Genomic DNA, 24262 nt, shown 5'->3' with positions numbered 1-24262 from the left:
TCAACCTGCTTAGAAATAAGAATATTTAAAATATCAAATTGTAAGTTTCCTGAACTTTTGGTCTCTTTTTTTATAGGCATGGAGAGGATAGGGGTGGAGGAAAAAATCCACTAGAACGGAGTACTATTCAATTTCTTTATCTTTTATCTGGGAATCCTAAAATCTACAGTATTGTTGTCTAACAGTTTTTATCTTTTAAGTGTATTTTAGATTTTTTACTTCATTTATCTCCAGATTGTTTATTAGGAGTCTTCCAGAACAATAGGTTTCAGATTTTAATTTCTCTGCCTCATATTCATCTTCTAAGTTTTTAATTTAAAAATGTTGAGATGTAATTAACACATAATTTGATGACTTACATATGTGCTCATGAAACCATCATTAAATTCAAAGTAATAAATGTGTAAATTACCCCTGAAAGCCTTTTTGTAACTTTGTAATGTTGCCTTTTCCCCCTTCCCAGGCAACCTTAACTTGCTTTCTGTCACTGTAAATTTTTTTTTCTAGAAAATTATGTAAGTAGAATCAGATAATGTGTCTCTTTCTTTGCCTGCCTTATTTCCTCCAGCTTAATAAATCTGAGGTTCATCAGTATTTTTTGCATGAACTATTAATACTTTATTTCTTTTTGTTGAGGATTAGTATTTTTTTTTTTTAAAGATATATCACTTTTTTTTTATTTTTTTTAACCTGTTTTCATTTACCTGTTGCTACACGGGGTTGTTTACAGTTTTTGGCTATTGTGGATAAAGAGGCTGCAAATATTAGCACGTATGTGGACATGTGTTTTCATTTCTCCTGAGTGGAATGATAGAGTAATATAGTAGGTATATGTTTGCCTTTATAAGAAACCAGCAAACTTTTCCAAAGTGGTTGTGTCACTTTACATTCCTGCTAGCAGTGTGTGAGCATTCCAGTCACTCAGCATCCTCAGAACATTTGTTATGGTCAGTCATTTTAATTTCATGTGTTTTAGTGGTTGGGTAATGGCATCCCATTGTGGCATTATTCTCATTTTCCTAATAAATAAAGATGTTGTACATCTCTACCTATGTGTATTTGCTATTCCTGTGCCTTCTTTTGTTGAAGCATTTTCTCAAGTATTTTTCTTAAAATTGTTTTGGGTTGTCACTGAGGTGTGAGCATACTTTATATATTCTAGATACAAGCCCTTTAGATAACTGTTTGCAAGTTTTTCCAAGTTTGTGACTTGCCTTTTCATTTTTTTTAACCAGTGTGTTTTGAAGTTTGGAAGTCTTTTAGAGTTTTCATGAAGTCCAGTTTATACTTTTTCTTTTATATTTTGTGCTTTTAGTATTGTACTTTGGTAGAGTGAATAGTGTCCCCTGAAAGATGTTCACATCCTAATTTCTAAAAACTGTGTATTTTACCTTACATGGGTGAAGGAGCTCTGCATACATGATTAAATTAAGGACTTGGGATGGGGTGGTTATCCTGCATTATCCAAGCAAGCCCGGTGTAATCAGAGTCTTCATAAGTAAGTAAAAAGGTGAAGGCAGAGAAGAGATGGGAGACTGATGCAGAGGTTGGAATGATGTGCTTTTGAAGGGGAAGGAAGGGACCAAGAAATAAGGAATTCAGATCTCTTTCTAAGCCCTAGACAAGGCAAAAAACAGATGAACTTTGAACCTCTGGAAAGAATACTGGTCTGCCGACACCTTGATTTTTGTCTCAGTGAAACTGGTTTTGGATTTTTGGCCTCAAGAACCGTGTAAGATAATAAATTTGCTATCCTGTGCCACCAAGTTTGTGGTAATTGGTTATAGCAGCCAAAGAAAGCTAATTTTAGATTTTGGTACCTGTATGTGGAGCACTGATGTAACAAATGCCTAAAAATGTGGAGTGGCTTTGAAATTGGGTAATGTTTTTTTTTTTTTTTTTGCGGTGCTGGGGATGGGTTTTGAGGAACATGAAAGAGAAAGCCTAGATTGCCTTGCATTTACTGTTGGTAGAAAAACAGATGTTAAAGATTTTGCTGGTGACCCTCAGAAGAGAGAGGGGCACAGTAGGGAAAAACCATATCATTTTAGAGGATACTGAAATCATCAGAAAACACTGTTGGAAGAAACAAGGATGTTAAAGACTCTGATGATGAGGACCCAGAAGAAAGTAAGAAGCATGGTCAAGAAATTTTGTATTTTCTCAGAGAATACCCAAATTCTTATTAATAGAATGTTTGTGGGAGTGTGAATGTTAAAGTTGTGGTCACTGTTGAGGGCCACACCTGGCCTGCATATATTTATTCTTAAAATTCTTTATCACTAAAGACTTTTTGCAGCTTTCTTTTATATAAATGTATATGTAAGAAAGTAAAGAAAATAAGGAATATGTTACTGGAAACTGGAGTTAAGGAGATCCTTGTTAGATACAAAAAGCTTACCTAAATTCTGTTCTATATTAACTGTATTCTGTCTTACCTTGGTATGAAACATTAACAATTTATATAAAAAATATAACTGTTACATTAATTAAAACTACTTTATGCAAGTACAGAATAGAACAGCAAGTTTATATACAAATTACTTTCTTACATATCCATTTATACAAAAGAAAACTGCAAAAAGTCTTTAGTGATAAAGGATTTTAAGAATTTATATAAGTTAAGTTAATGTTTCAATAAAATATCAGTTTCTTTGGAGTGAACATCTTGGGAGACTGTACATATTTATGCATTTTTTTTTTTTTGGTACTGGGTATTGGAACCTAGAGGCACTTAACCACTGAGCCACATCCCCAGCCCTTTTTTATATTTTATCTTGCTGAGTTAATTGGACCCTCCCCAAATTGCTAAGGCTGGCTTTGAATTGATTCTGCTACCTCAGCCTCCCAAGCCATTGGGATGACAGTTGTACACCACCACACCTGGCCTGCATATATTTATTCTTAAAATTCTTTATCGCTAAAGGCTTTTTGCAGTTTTCTTTTGTATAAATTAATATGTAAGAAAGTAATTTGCCTTAAAATTCTGGATTTCCTTTTTCATTTAAAAATTTTGATTTTATAACTAAAATGGTTATTTGCAAAAACACATATATTGGTTTCATTTAGATATACATATTATTGAAGAAAATTATTTTTGAAGTAGAGGTGCACTGTTAGAATAATTTTAAATGGTGACTTTTTAATGGGTGATATTAGTGGATGCAACTTTTTTCTTCTGGATTCTGGATTTTGTTTGCTTGGTTTTGAGAAGAAGATATGTAAAAGTAATGATAACTATTTTGAATCATCATTAAGTTGAAATTCAGTGTTGAAATTTAAAGTAAAATTTAATGCTATTTAGTGTGGACTTCCTAAATATTATAGTTCCCTCTTCTGTCTTTTCTGAGCTACTGCACCACATTAGTTTTTTCAGATTTTTTTTAGCAAGTGTTTCAAAATTACTAGTAGACTTAAATTCTTGTTTGTTTCTCTGGAATTAGAATTCCTGTATCTGTTAATTATAATATTTCTGATGAGGTTAGAATTTGGAAAATTGATTATCAAAAGTTATTTGTAGGAAATATGGGAGATTGGACTACAAGATAAGTGACAGAGTGAACAACCACACAGACAGTTGCACAATGTCAGATACCTAACATGATTTACCAAAGTCAGTGGCATAGGGGGATTAAGGACCAACTGATTGCTTTTAAGTAAGATTTAAGATACATAGTAACCTTATGCAAAGAGGGCTTCTTTGGATTCTGTTTAGATCAAGTTAAGTAGAAAAGACATTTTTGAGACATTGTGGAAAAGAATATTGACTTACTTGTTAAGATCGAGAAAGTACAGTTAATTTGATGAGTGTATATAGTGATTTTGTGAGTATGAAAGGCACTGGCCAAATTAATGATCCATAATGATGCGTAAGGAATTTAGTTTAAAATACCTTAAAAAAGAATAAAAGATAAAGCAGTATTGGTACTGTCTTGAGTAAGTATTGATCATAGGTGATAGGTATTTATATAAACAAGGGTTCATTGTACTCTTCTATTTGCATGTATTTGAAATTTTTCATTTAAAAAATTTAAATTTCCATTTACTGACACACATGTTTTTGCTGGCATTACTCTCTTAATATTTACAAAATGTTCTTAAAATTAAAAAAAATTTACATTTCTGTTAGGGAAACGAGACTTCCTAGTCATTCATCCTTCCTCCTATATTTTTTCTCCTTGGCAGTTGGCACCATCTATTTTAGTAAATATTTGTTTCATTTGTTATGTATTTTCTCCCATGGAATATAAGTTCAGTGAACCTAAGAGTTTTTTTGGTCTCTCTTGTATGTTGCTGTATCTTCATTACTCATCCCTACTTAGCACATGGGAGATACTTAAATATTTGAATAATGAATGAATGAATGAATGAATGGGAATTATAAGTCTAGAACATTGAGGACTTGGGGTTTGGCCAAGAAGAGCCTCTTTGGGAATTAACTTTTATGGCACTTAAAAGGGGAAAATGTAGGCTAATACATAATAATTCAGAGGACAAGATAACATCTGTCCTTTTTTTTTTTTTAACTATACAGTCTTAATATATCAATATCAAGCACCCAACATATTCTTAGCAACAGCAATTACTATAGTAATTATTATATTGCACTTTCCCTAATTGTCTTTCATATATATAATTTTTGTTTGTTTTGTTTTTGGAGATAGGATCTTCCTATATTTTCCTGGCTGACCTCCAACTTCTAGGCTCTAGTGATTCTCTGGCCTTAGTCCTTCTGAGACTTTAGGTGTGCGCCACCACACCTGGTGCTTGCCTATATTCTTAAATGTGTGTATGTATTGTGTGCTTTCTCCTTAGCGTATTTATCACTGAAGACAATCCTTTTTTGGAGACGTATTCACTTAAAGTTTATTTCTTCTCTGGAAAAAAATTACTTAAGACTAATGGTTATATTGTCAAGAAGAGTTCAGAAACTTTATAATTTCTTTTAATATAAAACATCACCTCACATTTTCCTTTTTCCTTACAATGGATTTTCATTCTTCAGTGGGTAAGTGAGTTTTTTTTTTTTAAATATTACTCTATGGAAATCAGAATTTTTGGTTATCTACTACTTTAAAAAAATAGATGTTAGCAGTTTTGGGAAATACATCTGATAATAATTGGGCTCATGTATTTAAAATGACAGTGAAAATTCAGAAACATTTTATATTTGATATCCTAAAATGAGTATGTCATTTTTACAACTGAAACTGTAAGCCTTGATTTAAGAAAAAATGTGTGCAAACATTTCTAGTGAATCTCAATTTGTTTTGGTCTCAGGACACATTTAAATTCTTTCAAAACTTCTGAAGACCCCAAGGAGCTTTTTAAAATCATGGGTCATATCTCTTAATATTTACCCTATTAGAAAAATAAACCTAAAATGTTTAAAATGTATTCATTTATTAGATTCATTGAAAAATAACAACTAATTTCATGTTAATACAATTAACATGTCTTTTGGGGGAAAATAGCCACATTTTCCTGAAACAAACAAAAAAATTAATGAAAAGAATGGCATTCTTTTTCATTTCTGCAAATGAATTTAAAGTTTAGCTTAGTGAAAGACATTTGGATTCTCATTTACTTCTGTGTTCAAAGAGGTAGGATATTATTTGTCAGGTAGTCTGAGTAAAACTTCACTGTATGTATACTTCTAAAATAGTAAAAAACTAAGAGACATCTCATTATTATAAAAATAGTTTGATCTCATAGATTCCATATAAGGGTCTCAGGAATCCTCAGGTTCCACATTTTTGAGAATTGTTGGAGTCTTTTCTCACTGGGAAGACAATATGTGTCACTGTATGTGACAGTATATGGTTATTTTTAAATGAAAGAATAATTGTTTTTTAAAAATACAATAGTATCAGTCAGATAAGGTTTTACAAGTTTTTGACAATTAGAATTACTTGCAGTTAAGGGAGGAAGTAACTTTAAAATGCCATTTTTTTATTGAAGAAATAGCACGATACTTAATTATCATTAATGAACAAATATTAATGTCTCTCCTTTTATACATATCTATGGCTAAATTTAAATATTAACTACTTTCTTGGTAAACAATATCATGCTGCTTTTCAGATAACTTTTAAAGGTTCATCTTTGTTGGTTTGCTTTCTATCTATATAGAGAATCAATAGTACATAAAATTAGCTGACATGGAAGGAAAATGATAAATAATGAAAATAGCTGTTATTGCTTACAATCTAATTTGGTTAGAAGTAATCTAAGAGCCAAGGAATATTGGTGGGGGTGGTAAGGAAGATGAAGCATTGCAAGTCAAAGTGTTTCAGAAGCATTCTGTACTTCTGGATATTTTATTTTATTTCATGGTTTTGTTCAGAAACAGTAGTGATGCTGAGGAACTAGTAAAGTAACTTATTTTCATTAAGAGGAATATGCATTAACCAATGTTTAATTGATACTTGTCTGTTAATACTAGACAATGATTTATTTATGGACTTTTGTTAATTATAAAATTCATAAAAATCTCACGCTATTATAGGCATGTTGTACATTCATTGGAAATATAAATTGTGTCAGATTTTAATACCTGGTACCTTATTTTACATCAGCATGATGTGTTAATTTTTTCATTACCTCTTTCAGCTTCCCCATCTCACACATTTGCTAAAGGAGTGCATCAGCAGCAATAGGACCTTTTCCCCTAATGTGTCTGACATGTATCTGAGATTATGTAGAGCAGAGCTATGGCTAGATTTTAGAAGTTCTTTTGTTAAATCATATAAGAAACTTAAACTGATAGTATTTCATGTTTTCCATATAATGTGCTCTTTCGATGAATAGCTTGTGTAGCAACAGCACAGGAAAGGCAGACTTCTTGGCAATACCAGCTCAATTGCATCTGCAGATGAGGATTTAAAATTCTGTGCAGCAGACAGTACCTCCAGCAGGCGAGTAAAAGGTTACTGCATTATTTTGCTTGTTTGTTTTCATAGCTTTTATCTACAAAAGGTTTTTTTTTTTTTTTTTTTTTTTAAATCAGTGTGAAGTGCATGCCTGTTTTTAGATATTTTGGAAGAATTGATTTAAGTATAATATGAATATCAAAAGGGCAGTGCAAGGTGAAGGCAGAGGCAATACTGGCTCTTCTAGCTTTAAAACAGGGAAGACACTGAGTATGAGACACACACAAATGAGGGAGCTTTCAATGCCACAAAAAATATGAAGTTTTAAAAAATACATTTTAATTGGAGATGTTTTATTACATTTTCTTGACCATCTTCCCCCAAAAAGGTGTTGTTAATAAGAATTGGCAAGTCACTGGTCTGTAACTGTTCATTAAGTTATGATTATTTGAGATGGTGAAATATTTGTAGTAATGTCATATTCTTGTTGTGGATTATAATTACATGGTGTAAATTATATTGGGAAAGGTAGAATGCTTAAATATAAAAGATAATAGAAATTGACTAGCATTCTTAATTCTGTGTCTTATGTTTTTGAATGGTTTGTGGTATTAAAAAAAAAATCTAATGAAATGCAAATAACCAAATGGGAGAAGATTCAGTATCAAAACGGATTCTTGATGGCTTTTTTTTAACTTATTTTCAATACCTATCTAAATAACCACATGTCTTTTTCTTCTTATTAAAACTCTTTTAACATTTATAAGGACTTTCTTGGGTTATCTTGCTGTTTTTTTTTTATCATTATCTGCACTGATATTTTTGCTATAGAATTTTATTGCTCATTACTTCTCAAGTCTAAGCACAGTATTCAGAAGGAGTTTTTTTACCCTGCATCTTACTCAACCACCTTCCTGTCCTCTCCCACCTACCCTCAAAGATTAGCTACTTTGTGTTAGCTACTACCTGAATTTTGTTTGCTAAGAAGATACTTAGGCCTATGTTTCTGTTTCTTACTCAATTTTATATTGAATAATAAGACTGAAAACAATTCTGTAAATTAATCTATAGTATAAAAATAAAATCAGTTGATTTTTCTTACTGTGAATATTTGGCAGGCTTCTTGAATTGTAGTCATAAAAGGTCAGCAGTTCTGATTGGTAAGTTAAAGAATCCGTCCAGTAATTTGCTCCCTGTTGTTTCTCAAAGCAATGCTGCAGCAGTTCTTTTCCAGATATTGAGCGGTTCTTGTGTGGGGACAGCAAGGGGTGGGGCTCATTCCTGTTGGTTGTTGAAATAGTATGCATTTACAGAGGGAACAGGTTGGATAGGCTGAGCCGAAGGAGTAGGCAAACAGATCTAAACTGATGGAAGACAGAGTGGTTAGTATAATTTTAGGATGTCTTATCTTGAGTTTGTTCCTTTGTTAAGTACTTGGGCTTTAATATAAAACAGTTTGAAATATTAAAGCACCTTACCTTCTTTCTGAAGAGTAGCCAGGAGACTTCTGTTTCTAATATCCAGTTTTTCTTGGCGATGAGTTTGTGGCTGGTATTATCTGTGGGGAAGCTGTTGTTTTATTCTTTTTTAGCAGTGTTTCTTTCAGCTGGAGAGCTGCAGAATGAAGCAGTTAGCCAATTTTGACTGTATACGGGACATTACCAGTTCTGATTTTTTAAGTCAAATTCTCATCTAATGAGCAAGTCAATGTGTGGCTGTGGCTGCAGCATTATTTCTTCTTTAATGAAGAGGTTGAGCCGTTCGACCTGCTGCTCCGATCTGTTTTCTTGTAGCCATACATCAGACCAGTTGCAGAGATTATCCATCGAATGTCCCAGACAACCAAAGGTAACTACATAGATTTATTTAAAATAAAAATATACAATTAAAATGGCTGCATTATAACTAAGGCCAAATGATTAAAAAGAAAAGACCAATTAAAGATGTTCTTAGCAGTTTTCTTGACCTTGCAGTAGCTATCCAATATCATTTTGTCATCATCAGATTGTGTAGCAATGGAAATGCACTGCAGTAATTGATTTTGTAATAGGATCAGGTGATTTACTAGCTGCACTGACAACCACTTGCTTGCTTGCTCTGAGCTGTGGAGCACTCTAATGGATGTTGTGATTGCAGCCTAGAGTTGATGTGAGACTGCTGGTCACTTAAAGCAGCAGCAGCATTTATTTTTGAAATCAGAAAAGTTAAGTTTTTGTCTCTCATTTTCTTTTTTGCTTTGCTTTAAGTTTTGGGTAACTTTAGTAATTTCATAATTAATTTGAGTGCCCTCATGAAATTTCAGAAATTATATTTCACTCATCAATTCATAAAAAGTTCATTGGTATGATTAGCCTTGAATAGAATAAAACTTAGTCTCTCCGTTCCCTATTTCTAGCTTAGCATCAACATATGTATCAACATACTCTGGTATTGATCATGAGAGCACGTGTCTAAAATATAAGAATTTATATTAACTATCCTGGGTTAAGTGAAGTAGAATATCCTTGCCATTTATCAATTTCATCAGTTTCAAACTCTAACTATAATTACGGTAAATGCCTGATCTAGCGAGTTTGCTAGAAAATTATTTTGTACCCTTTTTTTGGTCTTTTGCTCTCAGTGATTTCATGGATACAACAACATTAAGAAATCTGAGCTGTATCATTTCTAAAAGATACTGATGAATAACTAGTAGCTATTTTAAAGTAATGTTTAAGGATATAGAAAATTAAAAACTATATAGGATAATGTAATATCAAAATTATAAATTTTACAGTGATTATATTTTAATGTTTTTGTTTTTATCTTCTATGCTTTTAAAACAACTTATTGATCACAAATGTAGAAGTATAGTACTAATTGTGTCTATAGAATAGAATTGCTGTGGTAGAAAGAAGTAAGACTCAGGTGCTAAGACCTTGCCTACAGTAAGCTGTATTAGGGAAGCAAATATCATCTCTTCCCCTTCCTCCTTCCTGCATAACACCTCTGTTTCTCTGACTAGTATATATTAAAAATGTTTTGTACAGAACCAGATGCATACAAATACAGATTTCTCTGTCATTTCCTATTTATGTTCTTGCCATAAGGCACTCTTTCCTAACCATATGCAAAAACACAAAATAATTAAAGTTAATTATTTGCCATAATAGAACCAAGCATAACATTGCCATTATATTAGAGTCAAACCACCATGTGAAGAGGAGGGTGTCTTTCCTTTTATGATGTAATCAAATACTTGGCCTTAATATTTCTTGAAAGATTCGTTTCATACTTTTTCCTGAATTCAGATACTTAAAAAGTTAATTGCCAAAGATGGTAATTTAAAACTAGATTTGTAATCATTTACTATTTAGTAGGCAACTTTTTGTCCCCCCTCCACAATACCCTAAAAACAAAACTTCTGTGACCACTGATAACGGGAACATAAGAATGTTAATATCATTTGAGATTTGATCAAGGGTACATTACCTTTATGTGAAAGTGATGGACTATTCACAAATTAATCACTGATATGAGTTTTGCTGGAGTGGAGTGGCTGGATCTACCTGAAGGTGTTTTTTTTTTTTTTTTTTTTTTTTTTGGCCATGGATTGAGCTAATAGGAAGAGAGACAGAAAATACCAGTGTATGTTGATTACATTTAAAAAAAGAATGATTATAAAAGATGATGCTATGATCACTCTCTCTAATTAGACAGTATTTTGTGTAAGGTAACTGAGTAGTATGCTTTGTGAATTCTGCCCCAGTGGAGCTGCCTTTTATAAAGAGCCATGAATCAAGCATTTAAAGCCTGGATTTAATCAGGATGTGCCACTAAATTGTTTGATGATCTTGATCAAATTACGAATGAACATTTTAAGGTCTCTTAAACAAACTCTTAAAATGACCATTAGGAAGAAATCAGTTTACCCTTACCAGTGTGAAGTAGTTAAAATAATTGACCTGGAAGGTATAGAAGTTGAAATTAAGTGGAAAGCTGAAATTTCTTAAAGAATCAGGTTATAGGTGATGTTGATGTCTCCTTCTCATCTTTCATATCTTTTTGGGGGTGGCAAGGATGCATATTTTATCTTTTTCTTTTCTCCTGTGCTGAGGATTGAACCCAGGGCCTTGAACATTTAGACAAGTGCTGTACCCTTGAGGCCTTGAGGCATACCCCAAGTCATGTTTTACCTTTTTGATTTTAAGTAGTCTATAAATAGAATAGTTATCCTAGAAATTGTCTTAATGATTAAAAGAACAGACCAGGGATTAAATTCTGGCATTGGTGCTTATTCATATGACAGTGTTCTAAAGACAATTTTATTAAAGAGTTCATTCAGTACCTAGCATGTTTTTAAGTAATCATTTTTCTAAAAAAAAAAAAAAAAAAAGTAGGCCATTGTTATCAAAGCTCTGTCTGTATGTGTATTAGATAAGCTATGTGTAGTTCCCTTTTTTGCTGAGCCAGAGTTTTGTGGGTTGGTTGAATTAGGTGCTTCCTGATTCAGTGATGGTCTTGTAATAATAATTATAACATCTTTATTGACCCCTTACTTTGAACCAGGTGCTCTGCTAAGCATTTCTGTGTTAATTATCTCTTTCATGAGAAAGGTATCCTTAATTATTATTTATAAATATAAGAACATTGAGACTCAGAGAAGGTTTTGCTAGGGAATAGCAGAACCAGTATTAAAACTTTTGCTTTAAAAGACTTTTGTTCCCAAAATTGTGGGTAGAATGCTGTACGTGGATGTACTTTTTCACGTGTTCGCAATTTCAGTTAAACTGTGACTGTAGAAATGAAGCAAAATGCTGGTCTGAAGACATATCGTTAGCTAATTTTTGTATTTTGAATAAGAAGAGATATGTTTACTTCTTACTCAGCAGTAACTTATCTGTTAATAGTTACTCATGTAAATGAAGCATGCTTTTTTTCTGGAGTAGTTTTTCTCAAAGTATAGTTCATGAATCACTTGCATCTGTATCACTCAGGATGTTGGTTAAACGTACAAATTTACTTCAGGACCCATGGACAGAATCACTGGAATGGGATCCCAGGTTCTTCATTTTAATTAAGCTTCCCCACGGCTCTTATATATACCAGTTTGAGAACAACTGGTATTGATAATTCGTTCTTGGCTTACTTATATACATGTTGTCTGTCAGCTTTTCTTTCCTTAAGAATTGGTTTACAAACAAAGGATAATTTTTAACAATTCTTCATATTGTTAAAAATAAGTAGTCACATGAATGAATGAGCAATCTCATATACTAATGATTAAATGTCAGTTGGTTCTTCTGAGGTAGTGATTTTAGGAATATGTGTATGTAGTATTAAAAGTGTCCATAAACCTTGAGTCAGTAACCCTACCTTTAGGGATGTATCCTAAGGAAATAATCAGAGATTCACAGAAAGATTGAGACCCAGTGATGGTCACACCAGTATCAATTATAATGGTGAAAACTGGAAACAATTTAATTTCAAACCTCAGAGAAAGAGTGAAGTTATTTATTGTATTCATTTGTTTGGACTACTATCCAGCCTTAAATCACCATATTGGGAAGATTATTACAGACATAAGAAAATGCTCATGATGTTTGTAAAAATTTCTTCAAAAGAAGAATGTAAAGTTGTGGTAATACTATATGCATTCAGTACATACAGAATTAGGTTAAACCATATGAAATTGTCATTTTTGTAGGTCAGGAGTGGTTGAACATCAGCATTTTTATTATAAAAATATGGCACCAGTTTTAAAAGATTGTATTAACATTGTAGAGGAAGAGACTGAAAGGCTATAGAGCAAATTTATGAAGTGATATGTCTGTATGGTGAGAGTATAGATAACTTAAAATTCTTCATGTCTTTATTTTCATATTTTCTAAGTCTTAGATTTGACCTTGGTATTAGGAGAAAATAAGTCTCTAACAAAATCAGTTACTAGAAACAGTTGGAAAGCTTCTGTGACACCATCAAGTAAAATTTTGGTAATCTTTTAAGGAAGCATAAAAACCTGTCAGTTACTGATTTTCTTAACTCTTATTCGATATATGTATATTGAACATATACACCTGTGTTAAACAACTTTGTGTTGCTGTAACAGTTACCTGAGATAAACAGTTTAAAAACAGGAAAAGTTTATTTTGGCTTTTAATTTCAGTTCATCATTGGTTAACCCTAGCTTTGGGGCCTCTAGTGAGGTAGTATATCATGGCAGGGGAGCACATGGGTGGAGCAGAGCTCTCTCCTCATGGCAGGCAATGAGAGGAGGGGCCAAGGTCCCAATAGCTTCTTGAGTGCACTTTCCAATGACCTAACTTCCTTTCTCTAGGCCCTACCTACTGAAGATTCCACAGCTCCCAACAGCACAACAGGCTGGCATCCAAGCCCAGCTACTTGGGAGGTGAAGGCAGAAGGATCGTAAAATCAAGGCTAGTCTGGAAAACTTAGCAAGAACTTATGAAACTTAAAAGGTCTAGGAATGTAACTTGGTGGTAAAACGTTTACTCTGGGTTCAAACTCCAGTCTCACCAAAAGGGGTCGGGGGGTAGGGGTGGAGGGGGGAGAAAGGCCTTGAAATGAGGTATTTGGTAAAAACCTAAACCCACTTCTTAGTATGATCTGAGGGAAATCTCATAATAGTTTCAATGTCTCCTCAACTCTAAAGTGAAGTTAATAATCTAATCAATGTTTTAGGTGAAGTTTAAAACAGATAATAAATATAAAGCACCAAATACCTGGTATATGTTAGATTTGTCCAGACCATGGTAGATATTACTCTTAAACCATATTTTTAAAATTAAAATACTAAAGCCTACTAAGGTGGGGGGAAAATACCTTCCTTTCAGATAAACTTGGTAATTTTTAAACTAAGTGTGACATATAAATTACTAATTTAAGTCTTCTTGATGTTATAAATTAAATTACAACTGAGATTTAAAACAACACATCTAAAGGGAGTTTTTTTGGCTTAAAGTGACTGTCCAACTGATTCTTGCATATACTTGGTAGTCTTTAAGAACCCAGTGATTAAAAAGAAAAACCAAGACAATACAAAACAAAACCTTTTATTTAGTGTTTTTCTTTTCTTTTACCACGTGTTTTCCATTGCAGATTTAAATCCGGTCAAAATTTGGTGTAGGTAAAGGTATTGTTATGGTTTGGATGTTAAATGCTCCCTCAGTGACCCAAATGTTAAAGGCTGCTTGGCAGCCTGTGGTGCTGTTGGAAGGTGGTGGACCCTTCAGTAGGTGGGGCCTAGAGAAAGGAAGTTAAGTCATTGGAAAATGCACTCAAGAGTGATTAAGCCACCAAGTTTTTAGAAAAGATCTAGGGGTAGACAAAATCAGAATAACTCATTGTATTAGTTTTAGAAATGGTAGTAATCGATTTTTTTCTCAAACAGGAGAGAAGGAAGGAGGGATAAAGAAACAAAAGCTTTGAGATTGACATGTCTGAAATTGTCAAGTACATACTTCTGAAAGCTTTAGTCATCTTAATAAAATATTCATTTAGTAGTATTCTTACATCTTATTCTATGTAAGACTGTAGTTTTGATACTTATTTTCTGTTTCATCAGTGTAAATTGTTCTTGATCAGTGTTTTTATTCTTTTTACTTCAATATGATGGATATATTTGCCACTTCTGCATTTAAAGTTTTATGTAGAACAGACAAGTTTTATAGTGAAAGTTTTGGGGAACAAATCATATAAATTTAGACAATGAAGAAAAACAGTTTCAGAGCTGATTCTGACCTTTCAGTAATTTCCCAAGCCAGAATTTGATTCAGAATGTTAGAGTAATGAACATGAATTGCCAAAGAGGATTGAAAGTGATATGAATGGTTAAGGTCCAAATGACATTCTGAATAAAGCAGATAGGATGTAATTTGGGGCAGGGAAATGGGTATGGAATGCTTAGATTACATCTGTATACTAAATTGGTATACTTGTTTTGTTTCAGGATATTTTCTTCCCTTTTCTGTGAACACCATCTATGTTGTTCCTCCCATTTTTAAAGTGGTTAAACTTGTTCTGATATTTCTAAAGTGGTGTTTTGATATTTCAGGATGCATCTGTTTAGAGCATTATAAAAAGTGCTTTAAAAATACCTTAATGTAGGGACTGGGGTTGTGGCTCAGTAGTAGAGCATTTGCCTAGCATGCTTGAGGTCCTGGGTTTGATCCTCAGCACCACATAAAAATAAAAGTATTGTGTCCATTTACAATTAAAACAACAACAAAAATGCCTTAATGTAGAACAAAATTTCAGGTACAGAGTTTAATAATTTAATTTTTAATAACTTACAACCAAAATTAAATTTTGATTAGGGCTTCACATTCTCTGTTTTAGAATCATCTTAGATACATGTTGCAAACAGAGATTTAGAGTTACTTTAGGTAGAAGGGATTGAAGGGAGGGGAGGGGATATGGGAATAGGAAGGATAGTAGAATGAATCAGACATTATTACCCTGTATACATATATAACTGTAGGACCGGTGGAATTCTACATCATGTATAACCAGAAGAATGAGAAATTGTACTCCATTATATATGATATATCAAAGTGCATTTTACTGTCATGTATTACTAATTAGAACAAATTAAAAAAAATTTTTAAATTTAAAAATAAATACTGAAGCCAGTTTTTATTGTTCGATTTAGTTAAGAAATGTATTCTCTGTGACCAGGGTAAGTATGTGTTACTTTCTCCTTAATAATTTGAGATTTTCATAAAGAAAATGACTATGCTATAAATTAAAAAGATTGCTCTTACAGGAAAAACCTGACCTGCTGTGGTGTCACATGCCTGTAATGCCAGCGGTTTGGGAGGGTGAGGCATGAGATTTCAAGCTTGAGACCAGCCTGGGCAATTTAGCAAGACCCTCTCTGAAATTAAAATAAAAAGGGCCAGGTGTGGTGGCGTGTGCCTATAATCCCAGAGTCTCTGGAAGCTGAGGCAGGAAGCTTGCAAGTTCAAAGCCAGCCTCATCAAATTAGCAAGGCCCTAAGCAACTAAGGGAGACCCTGTCTGTAAATTTAAAAATACAAAAAAGGCCTGGGGATGTGGTTCAGTGGTTAAGCACCCCTGAGTTCAATCCTTGGTACCAAAAAAAAAAAAAGATAAAGAAAAAGGCTGAGGAGTTTAGCTCAGTGGTAGAGTGCCTGGGTTCAATTAGTATTGCTAAATAAATAGTTAAAAAAAAAAAAAAAGGAAAGACCTGTTTTTATTCTAATGGTCGTTATCCTCTTTGTGGCATTATTATAACATTAAAGAAACAGATTCAATATTATTTTTAAAAATACATAGTATGTACCAGAATTTAAACTTAATTTGGTGTAACTGATCACATACAATATTACAATATCTATTTTTACATGTTATTGCATAGTTTTGTTCTTAACTCCAGCCCCTTTTATTAGTGTTTCTTAAGACAAAAATAGATAATAATTTAGATTGACCGGAAATAATTTTTAAGTGTGTAGCAGCAATGAAGCTTAATCTCTTAATGTGGATTTGATTTACCTCATTACAAAAGGCAAATACTAATGAAGTAAAACTTGATCTGAAAAAAGCAGGTGATGACTCTGGACTTCTTTGAATACTGTAATGCAGACCACTCAGTTACAAAGCAATGTATATGCCTCTGAAAAACCCCTAGATTCTGAAAAATCAGTCCCTAAAAATAGGGACAAACCACTCAGAAGCCTGTGCAACCTTGTACTCTGTGTTCTAATATACTCAGTAAGCATTCTAATAGAAATATTAATACATTTAAACCTTTGCAACCAACATCAGTTAGTTCTAAGTCCTGGAATTTGTTTTCTTCTTTGACATTCATTTCTACTTAGGATCAATTTGTCAGAATTCATAAATGGATTCAGAATGTAGTCTTTCATTCCACCACCCCTTTAAAAAATAAATATGAGGAAAATATTTTCACAGCTTCTTTATCTCTACCTGCAGCCTCATCAGGTGGTTTAATAATGTTGAAAGCCTAGTGGTTTGAAGCTATTAACCAGTCCCTTCTATAGAATTTCAGCTTATTTCTTAAGATCATCATATATTGATAAGGCTCTGAGTGAGAAAGCTTATCTGATGGCTTTAAAACATCCCTGTGCAAGGAAAAATTGTGGGTCAGAGTGACTTTTACATTATGCTGACCTCATCTCTAGTGATGCACAAATGAACTAATTCACTCTAAAGAAACATGTCTTACAGGGAATAGACTGTATTCTCTCCCAGTCCCATTGTTTTGTGGTTGACTCTTCACATATTGAACTATACTTGTGTATTTTCTTGTTTATTCTTTCCTTCTATGTTATTATTTTCAAGAATCCCTCCCATGTGATGGAGGAAGTGATGGTTGGTGGAATTGGTTTACCAGCACTAGTCATTCCTTACATTTACTTGTATAGCTTTGTGTTTTATAGGCTGTATGGGTTATCTCTTTTTGTTGTTGTTAGTATTATTGTGTATTTCTTGTTTCTTTTTTGTAGTGCTAGAGATCATACCTATTGCTTCCACACATGCCAGGCAAGCACTTTCTACTGAGCTCCATCACAGTCCAGCTTACTGTGTATTTCAAATAGTGTAGGTATTCATTTAGGTATTATCATTTCCACCTAGTAAAAGAAAGGGCTTTGCAGTTATGCAAACTTGTAACTAAATCAAATTTATATTACAGTTGTGGTTTTGTGAGTGTTATACTGATTATTTGGTACACTTTTTTTTAAAGCTTTCCCCCCCTATTCTTATTGGTGCATTATAATTGTATGTAATGGTGAGATTCCTTGTTGCATATTTGTACATGCACATAGTATAATAATGTAATTTGGTCAGATCCATATGACAAGATGATCATAACCTTGATACAGCATAAATATGTGTTCCATTTTATGTGTAATCATTTCTTAGTATTCCTTCTTTCTTTCCCCTCCTCCCTTTTCCTAGTCCCTTTCCTCTACGCTACTGATCTCCCTTCATGATAGGATTCTTTTGAAACTAAGAGGCAATTTATACTCTTCTTTTTTAGCCATTTTGGTGTGTGCAATTGATTCACTTCCTCACCATGTCTTTCCATAATACTTTTAGGATCAGTTGAGTTCTGACCAAGAAACAAAAGCAAAATCATCCCATTCCCTAGTGAATTAGAATGAAAACTGTTAATAAAATAAGGTATAACTCCAAGAGGAGACATTGGAGGAGAACCAAGATGAGTCTGTAAGGATCACATATGAAATGGCATCCATATTTATGCTGTATCAGGGTTAAGATCATCTTGTCATATCAAGCTGAAAATATCACCACTACTTGGATAGTTGAGAACATTTAGTGGGATTGTGGACTTCCTTTAGTTACAAAGATGCTATAGTACTGGTTTTGGTTGGTTTGGTAACAAATGTGTGACACATTTAGAGAAAAAAAGAAAATTTATATAAAACAGTATAGTGATTGGAACACAATGCATGTTCAATCAATAAATGTTCCTTCCTTTTTTAATGATGAAAGTGAATTGTTCAAAGTGAACTGTAAGTCACAGGTCAGATTCACTGACTAACATATTCCTGTCTTCAGTTGTATATGGAAAAAAAAAAGAAACCAAACCTGACTATAGGTTCAGAAACGGAACAATAAAGATATATGCATAAATTCATGAATGCACACATGCATGCAGAGTCTCTTACTGATTTAAGGTTAGTTGATAAGTTTCATTTGTTCATATTCTTTCTACTCAGATATTGATGGTGATGATGATAAAAGATTGGTAGGGAATCTCTCCACTTGATGGAAATTCTTATTCTCATTAGACTACTGCCACTTTAGGGTGAAGAATGCTGTACTTAAGATTGTGTCAGCAGTTTAATTCATACCTGTTTGCAGTTTTCCAGTAGACTATAAGAAAAGCTTTCCTAGCTTAGTTATAACACTGAGGCATTGACAAATTCATTTGTTTGCTTTTTAAAAAACATGATCTAGTATTCCTATATACTTACATAGTTATCTTACTTTTTAATGAAATAAAAAATGTTGTATTTATATAGTAAAAGCGGTAGTTTGGCACTTTATAGTTTGAATTTGATTAGCTTTTTTGACAGCAGAAGAAATTCCAAAAATCCCAGTGGTTGGGCAGCTGTGGCTTGCTTCCTAGTGTGCAAGTGAATTACTGTGTTGAACACTGGTAGTGGGACAGTGGAATGAAGAATTGTATAGAAGTAGACAAACTGACTTCAAGGTATGTGTTGAATTCCCAAATTTGTTGAGTTTGTCAAACTGGGCAACTGTTATATAGCTACAGGAGCCATGAGTGTGAATATTCTACTAGTTACTGTTAGAATCATTAAGACAGGCATAATATACTTGGTCAGTTTCTCTCTCCCTCCCTGCTTTATTTTGATGTGAAACTTATTTTGACAACTTGTAATGAAAATGGTCATCAAAAGAAGTCCAAATGGCACTGGCCCTGCTGGCTAATGTTGCTGAAGGAGTTTTTATTTCATTGGCAGATCTTATCTATAATGTTTTGATTTTTTTAAGAGTAAAATGTTTTATTTTTACAAAAAATTTGTACCTTCTATATTGATAATACAGTCTTAAACTACCACATCCCTCAAACATAGGAATTTCCAGCTGTCCCGGACACTCCTCCAAGTGCCCTGCTTCAATCATAATCCTTTCCTCCAAGTAACTTCAGGTTATTCTTAAAGTAATTACTTCCTGTGTTTATGATTTTATAAGCTAAGTAAGTCCTTCTGGATACTACATATTAGTTTTTAATCTTGACCTTCGGTTTTTTCTTCTTCTTCTTCTTCTTCTTTTTTTTGGTATTGGGAATTGAACCTAGGAGTGCTTAACCGTGGACCACATCTCTAACCCTTTATATTTTTCTTTTGAGACAGGGTCTTGCTAAGTTTCTGAGGCTGGCCTCAGACTTGCGATCCTCCTGCCTTAGCAACCTGAGTCACAGGGATTATAGGCAGATGTTTGCTACTCCTGGCAGTTTTGAGCATTTTTAAAGAGTTTTTATTTCTTTTAAGTCTTTCTTAATTTATGGGTGGTATACTTTCTCTCCTTTTCTTTTTCTTAATATTTATGTTTGACATAGCTTTTCATACTCTAGACTTGGCTGCACACTCATAATGCTGTTCAACATATGAAGTTTATCAGTCCTCTTTATTTCTGGCAAATTGGCAGCTGGTTCCAGAGGATTTATTAGATTTGGTTGGATCACTTTGTCTAAGGGGTGATGGCTTATTTTGTAGGAATCACCTAGTGTCAAGTTTTCCTCCTTTGGGATTTTAGCAGCTATTGATACTTAGTGCCTCCATCTATTAATTTATTGGAGGTTGCAAAATGATGGTGTGCTCTCATTTCTTTTTTGTCTAACAGGAGTAATTTTATAAAGAAATGCTTCCCCTTGTTTGCCATTTTATTTCTTAGTAGTATAGCTCATTTAGAAAAGGTAGTGATGTTACATTACTCTATCATGCACCATTTGAGATTAGACTAATTGATAGCTGAAACCCTACAAATTTTCAGAGTTGATTAAACAACTATAATTTTTAAAATTTTAGATTGGAGAAATAAAAACTTGCTAAATATATCACTAAAAACTTGCTAAATATATCACGAGTACAGATTTTCCCCAGTAATATCCCACAGTGGTACTCAAATGCTCATCAGAGGTAAAGCTTATAAATGATTCTTTACCATTGGAACTTTTGTACAGTAGTAAACTATACAGCAGTGAGAATGAAAATCAGCCAGTTAAAAAGAACAGTATAGGTCAATTTTATATACACAATGAAACCAACAATAAAACCAACAATAAAAGACCTCCAGACAGACAAACAAAAAACAAACCCAGACCCTACAGTATCAACTGTACTGTTCTATTTGTACATGGTTCAAAAACAGGCAAAACTAACCTCTGGTGTTGAAACTCAACTGTGGCGGTCTTCATTGTGTGTGTGTGCTGAGGGGTGGACAAATGACAAGGGCTAATTCCTAGGAGTTGCTGGAGGAGGTTCTAGAATAGCAATAATGTTCTATTCTTTGATCCTGGTACAGTTACTTTCCACATGTCTATTACATTCCAATAAAAAAGTAAAAAAGTGAACACAATGGTTTCCAGATTTTTGTTGAGGGGTATCTTGGCTGTCCACAGAATTACTTAAGAACCTCTTATTAAAAATGGACTTTGAGATTCAGTGGTGAGGCCCAGATTATTGCATTTTAATGTTTCCCACCTACAATGATTTCAACATGGTCCATGGAACATTATTTTGTGAATAAGACTTTTGAAAAAAAAGCATTTCTTTGAAATTATGACTAATATGGCAATCAGTATTTATTTATTTATTTTTTAATTATTAAATTTTTTTGTTTTTACAGACTGCATTTTGATTCATTGTACACAAATGGGGTACAACTTTTCATTTCTATGGTCGTACACAATGTAGATTCACACCATTGGTGTAATCATACATATACATAGAGTAATACTGTCTGTTTCATTCTATCTTTCTGTCCCCCACCCCCTCCCACCCCATCTGGAAGAGTCAGTATTTATTAAACTTAATAAGATGATGTGTATTACATGAAACATTCAAAATACAGAATAATTCAATAGCTTAGAACTCTATTTTGTAATTAAGTCTTATTCAAAAGTATCAGATTCTTAGGTCCTTTTAACTTTTGTCACTAAACAGGAAGTACCCTGCTTTCCACCCCCTTTTTTAAAGCTCAGTGGAGAAGTAAAATCTTGTTCTGTTTCTCAACACTATGCTGGGGTTGCTTGGTATTTTGCTTTTAGAAGAAAGCTTGAGGAATTTCAGATTTGTATCACAACTAAATTGCAGATCACTACATATCATAGGTCTGTAGGGTCAAACCTCAAATATTAAAGCTGACAATATTAAGGATCTAGAATATTAAAAGTTAGTTATTAGGCAAATTATGCAACATTGTCAACATCAAATGAATGTCATGCACTCAAAATTGATTTCTTTTCTGAATTTTTAAAAAAAGCTAATATTCATTGACTTCACAGGTCACTGATGCTGACATCAATTGACTGTGACTAAGAAACACCTAAGAGTCTCATTTAAAAAATGCAGATTTTGATTAGATAGATCAGAAGTGGGACCCAGGATTCTGTATTTCTAACAAACTCTCAGGGGATGCCAGTAACTGCTGGTTGAAGACCAGAATTTGAATGGCATGTTTCTCTCCACCGTCTTCTCCCCACCGCCTTCTCCCCACCGCCTTCTCCCCACTGCCATTACTGCTGAAATCATCTGTCTGGTGCATAGATATGACAGTGTCAGCTCCCTGATTGTATAACCCTTTGGTGATTTTTAGTCTCAAGTTCATCTTCTTTAGCAGAACATACAAAGATTTTCAGAAGTTGTATTCTACCTGTCTTGAGGCTTATCTCATTCTATCAGTTTAATTTCCAGCAATTCTATACCCACAATTCAAGTCCACTAGAAGCAGACCTCCCATATATTCTAAGTCTCAATTATTCATATTTATATTTTTTCTACTCCGTCCCAACTTTCCACAAGCTGTCCCTTGCACAAAGCTCTATGTAGCGATAAAATCCTTAGTGACTTTAGTTTTTTTTTTCCTTCCACATTTTTTTTATTGATGCATTATAGTTGTACATATTTGTAGGATTTGTTATTACAGAGATAGTATGTTAAAGTAGTAATGTGGTGGTAGTGTTCAACTAGCTGAAGCAAACTTGATTTTTCTCTGAAGCAATGTAAATTCAACCTAAGGTTCAAAGTTTTTCTATAGATAAAACTCTTAAGGAACAATATAGCTTGAGAGACATGAATAAAAGAGAAAAAGAGGTTCAGAGCTGTGGTAAATAGAATAAAAGATCTATTGTGCATCTAATTTGAGTTCCAAAAAGAGAAGAGTGGGGAAGAGTCAATATTTCAACAGATAATTACTATATGCATTTCCTAGAACTGTTATATGCCAGTTATCAGATCCAGAAAGCTCCATCACTTTCAATCAGGATACATAAAAATAAGTACACAGTCAGACACAACATATTGTAGCTATAGAATAGTCAGGTAAAAGAAAATATTTTAAAGACAACAGGAGAGTAAAGATGGTTAACCTAAAGAGGAACTGCAATTAGGTATTTTCTGAATTTTGACTGGCAGTAGTGGAAGCCAGTGACAGAGGAATAGGAACTTCAGTTTGCTAAGAAAAACTGTCAGCCACATTTTTATACCCAGTGAAGCTATCTTTCAAGAGAGGAGGCAAAAAAAGAAAAAAAAAAAAAAAAAAAACTATTTGAGGGGAAACAAAGTTGTGATAATTATATATTATTTCTAGGAGAATTCATGCTTTTATCCTAACAGTTTGGACAACTGGCAGACCCCTTAAGTAACTTCTGCCACCCATATCAGACATGTCAAAGAGTGATCTTACCTTCCTGCTAGATTACCAGAGCCAAAGAATGATAGCATCTGTGTAAATGACAGGAATTCTCTACTTTGTAAAGCACTTCCCTTTGTATTGGGTAAATCTTCTATTAACTTTTCAATATTTTATATTCTAATGAATTAAGAAATGTCACCATATGTAGTACATGCTATAGGTTTCTGGTAAAAATTTTCTCTGTATATTAATAAAAAATTGTATCATTCAAAAATTTTAAGTATTACCCTCTATTGTAAAGGACAGCTCCTTATTTTGAAAAGTTAGCTTAAATTTTTAACTTTGTTAACTTTAAAATTAACTTAAAACAGAAGTCTCAAAAGAGGTAGCAATAGTTTTTGGATCTTCCCTAATCACTACCTACAAACAAGCAATAAGACACCAAAACCGAAAACCCACTGGCAACATTTACACATGAGAGTATTTGTTCCCAGAACCCCAAAATACAAGTAGACAAATCCTGCTTGGTGTCAGTGTCTTAGCAGGAAAAAGCAAAGGGAAACAATGGGATCAGACTTGACAACAGGAGAACTCCCCAAAACTGGCTGCTTGGCAGTTGAAACTGGTAGGTCTTTTGCCTGCTCCAGTAATGTACAAATGTAATGGGACCTCAGCAGGAATCATAGGGGCAAGAATATTCTAGTGTATGTGAACTATCAAGGCTGACCTGCCAGGGCCCTCTTCCATAACAGGGCCTTATGGTAAGGAGACGCTGAGAGTGGAAAAACAGAGCCCAAGAGGAAGGGTCAGATGAAAGTTGGGGAGAATAGAGTCAAGAAATCTCAGAAAGCAAGTTGCCATGCTTATTTTTAATACTGTGTACAGAAGAATAAGGAGCTTCATAAAATAACACTTTACATTAATAGACCCACTGCATACAGAGCCAGGAAGCCTCAAGATATAATGTATGCTGAGACCACATCTGGAAGCTGTTTAGTTTTA

At 33.5% G+C, this 24262-nt stretch overlaps 1 protein-coding gene and 1 pseudogene across 4 annotated transcripts in view; both read left to right on the top strand.

Annotated features, from left to right (window-relative positions):
• Fbxw7 (F-box and WD repeat domain containing 7) overlaps positions 1 to 24262 on the top strand; it is a 190628-nt gene that overhangs the window by 68683 nt on the left and 97683 nt on the right. Inside the window, exon 1 of one of the 4 annotated variants that reach the window (XM_047566549.1) lies at positions 8704 to 8720. The exons of the other annotated variants lie outside the window; for them this stretch is intronic. The gene's annotated coding sequence lies outside the window, so the exon portion shown is untranslated. Of the gene's footprint in view, positions 1 to 8703; positions 8721 to 24262 lie in introns of those variants that run through there. 4 annotated transcript variants of the gene reach the window in all.
• On the top strand, positions 17931 to 18086 carry LOC124994517 (60S ribosomal protein L39-like; annotated as a pseudogene).

The sequence above is a fragment of the Sciurus carolinensis genome, chromosome 10 (genome assembly GCF_902686445.1).
Source record: "Sciurus carolinensis chromosome 10, mSciCar1.2, whole genome shotgun sequence".
Lineage (NCBI taxonomy): Eukaryota > Metazoa > Chordata > Mammalia > Rodentia > Sciuridae > Sciurus > Sciurus carolinensis.
This window is presented reverse-complemented; position numbering and strand designations above follow the sequence as displayed.